Below are 3862 nucleotides of genomic sequence, written 5' to 3' on the forward strand. Positions count from 1 at the left end.
AATCTTAGCTGTCTGTTGGTGGATCCCCGACATAAATAGTGGTCTTAGCCGTAGAATCTCTTTTTGAGCAAAGCAAACAGATAAAGCTTATCTTTAAAACGACGTTAATGCGAATCAGAGCAATAACAGCTAATCTATCTTAATATAAATGTAAATAAAATTAAAACTGTATTTAAGCCACTAGTATATTTTAGAACATTAATTTTTTTTTTGGGGGGAGAGGGGTGGGCGGTGCGGCTGAGTTGTTGTCTGTGTAAGCCCATGGAGACTGGAGTAGGTGGCAGATTGCAGATAATGAGATATTTCTGCACCTCCCATTTAATGTGATTATATTTTCTTTTAATCTATCTAGAATCATAAAAACTTATATATTTAAAAATAATAACATATAAAATTTTTGTTCCCGTCTTAATAATGTCATACCATATTATAATTATAAAAATATTTATTTTATGACATATTTTAAACTATAAATTTCAAAAATCTTTCTCTTTTACTGTTGATTTCCTTCAAACATAAACATAAAATGCGTCGGATAAAGTATGTAGGTATCTAACTTTGCGATATAAACTTTTTTACATTATTAGATTCAAAAACATATTAAACACCATTAAAAAGTAAAATAGGTTGCTTGACGAATTATCTAATACTCCCTTCATCCGTATTTTTATTTTGCATGCCCTTAAGGAATCATAAATATGAAGTGTTTTTTGATTAATTTACCCTTATCTATATGAAATAAATGTGCACTCCATTAAAATATTTGCTTTCAACAACAATTAATATTATGGACAAAATCGAAAAAAATTTGATTAATTATATTTGTTTTTATAAATTGTGGCTTCTTCGTTACTCCCTCTGCTCCACAATAAGTGACCAATTTGCTTTTTTATTTTGGTCCAAAATAAGTGTCCATTTATATAATCAAGAAAAAATTCAAGTTGTTTTTTCAAAATTACCCTTATGTACGTATCCCTAAAAAGTCATTTACTCCTCACATTTGAGAAGAGAAGTAAGTGCTACTATAACTATGGTGCAACATTTAATGAAGGGTAGTTTAGTCACACTAACTATTTTCGTCTAGAATTTGATATTTTCTTAATGGGTGTGCCCAAAGCAAATTGGTCACTTATTATGGACCGGAGGGAGTACTGTATTTGGTTTTTACTATTGTCGGAATTCTGCTTTCCTTGAGTCGAAGGTTTATTGAAAATGACTTTTCAATCTTCACAAGATAAGGGTAAGATCTGCATACACAACACACTCATCATATCGCACTTATGGGATTATACTGAAATTATTGTTATTGTGGTTGGTCTTATAAATTGATACTCCTTCTGTTTCGATTTAAATGACACACTTTCCTTATTAGTCCGTTCCAAAAAGAATGATACATTTCTATATTTGGAAACAATTCAACTTTAAGCTTTTTATTTTACTTATTTTTTCCTTAACGAGAAGTTTTTATACCCACACAAATGCTATGACCCCATAAAATTTTTACCCCTTAAGCTTTTAGGACCACGTGTTTTAAAAGTCTTTTTTTTTATTTATTAAACTTTATGTCAAGTCAAACTATTTTATCTAAATTGAAACGGAGGGAGTATAGTATGTAGCAATCTTAACAACTGATATGGGATGAAGGAAGTACAATACTTTTAAAAAAAAGTACTCCTTTTAATTATTGAAAAATTCTTTAATTTAATTTTTCAGAGTTTTATATAATATATATTTTAATTTATGTATTTTGTAATAATTATTAATAAGGAGAAAATGTGGACAGCGGATAGGGGAAAGGGCCCATGTGGACGCGGACATATAGAAGTGAAGAGAAAGCGCGGCTGCCGCTTTACGTGGGGCCCTGTCATTTTGTTGTCCAAAGGCAAAGCCGTCCACGAGATTCTCCTTTTATTTCTGATTTCTCGTGTCATTTTAGTAGACTTTCAATTTTACTATTTAAATTTAATATTTTATTCCTTTTTTTGCCCGATAAGTCCAACACTTCATACTCCTTTTCCCTAGCAAGTTGTTTATTAGCACGACTTACTCAACATAAAATATAAAATATACTACTACAAAAAAAGTAGAAAGTTTTCTCTAACAACAACATACTTGTTTGACTCAAAAGTTATTTAACACTTTTCAAGCAAATCAATCAATTTAGATGAAGGGTTAAATCATAGTCAACCATAATTAATACTGGATCAAAGAACAGAATCATAAAGATAGAAGAGTCAATTGAAATGACACTTGGGAGGTTTTATTGATTATAGAAATTTGGCCTGCCTCTCCTTGAAGAGGTTCAGGATATTACAATCAAATTATTTCTTCCTCCCTGGTTGAAGGTGGAATCTCTCCCTCTTTATATAGGCTCGGTCTCTCTTTCATGGAGTTCTCCCATTATTTCCACCGTTCGTGGATCATGGAGAGCCCCCTCTTATAAGAGGTTCTTCTGCCCTCTATTTATAGTCCAGAACTTCTCGTGCTCATCATACTTTATTTGGGCCGGGTCGGGGAGGTGACCTCCCCTCATGAGGAGGCCTCGACCTCGACGCTTATGTCGTAAATAGCAGTGATTAGATGGAGTCGAGTTCGTTGATTACTACTGCAGGGTGGTTGGAACGGGATCATTGCTGCTGTGGTCGTGTGGTCAGATTCTGACCAATACAGTTAGTCCCTCCGTTCGTCGGGGTCGTATCTTACCGACCTCGGCGGACGGATAATGTTTGCGACGTAATCGTGGAGGGAGTTAGATTCGCGTATTTTTCTTTGGTCGCGTTATAAATTTCGAAACTGCCCGGAGGCGTCTTTCTAATACTCTTATGCCGTCACGACGGTTTCGAAATCGAAGAGCCGGTTGATAAACGAAATGTAGCTTTGTACAAGCAGTCACAATGGCGCACGTTCCCGAGAAGCTGAATCGTTTCGTGCCCGGCCAGGTTCTGGCGGCGACCGTTGGTTTTTGTGCCCTGGAGAATCTGTGTCTTATAAATTGAAGGGGTTTGTCACTCGTTTCTCACACCTCATCGCTCATCTTCGAGAGAATTCCCAGAATATCTCCCTTTCTATTAGTTTGAACTCTTCTTGACTCCTTTGCTCGCAGCAATCTTTAGCTTTCTCGCTTCTTCCTCAAAGTTCCTTCCTCCTCTTTTTGTGAGTTAAAGATGACAGGAACTTCTTCTCACGATAATCTTCCGGCTATCTCTCCGGCGGCTGAGGACCCTGCTCCGGCAAACGGAGACGTAGACCCGATGGAGTTCGAAGATGTTCCTTCAGTAGAGGAAATTTTATCCCGCCCGGGGAGGGCAGTGGTGGATTTCAGCGCCGATGGTGGTGCGGAGCAGGTAAATATTCCTCCCCTTATAGGGGAGATCGGAATAGCGGATTTAAGGGCACGATGGGGTATTCCTAGTTATGTCGAGATGGTACCGGCGAAGAGAGAAGATAGGGTCCAGATCGACCGTCCCGGGTTCTGCTCGTTCTATGCTTACCCCTTCCTAGTGGGGTACACACTTCCGCTTCCAATGTTGGTGGTCGACTTCTGCCGCTATTATGAGGTGTGTCCTGCCCAACTCTCTCCTTACCTGTACAAGCTGTTCCTCATGTTGATCAAGTACGCGGAGCTAACCGGTCGGGAGGTCACTCTGAGACACGTGCTCAGCATGTTCGCTCCCCAAAAGATTCGCGGCACTATGATCCACGCGCGTCCCCAAGGGTCGAAAGGTTTAGTGGTCAAGATGGACGACAGGACCAATCATCGTTTTTTTGATGACTTTTTCTATGTACGGACCGAGCACCTTATAGCGGATCCATCTGGGTTTCCAGAAGTGGAATTTTGCCCGTAAGTCTTCGTCCTTGATTA

This window comes from Nicotiana attenuata, chromosome 8 (genome assembly GCF_001879085.1).
Source record: "Nicotiana attenuata strain UT chromosome 8, NIATTr2, whole genome shotgun sequence".
Lineage (NCBI taxonomy): Eukaryota > Viridiplantae > Streptophyta > Magnoliopsida > Solanales > Solanaceae > Nicotiana > Nicotiana attenuata.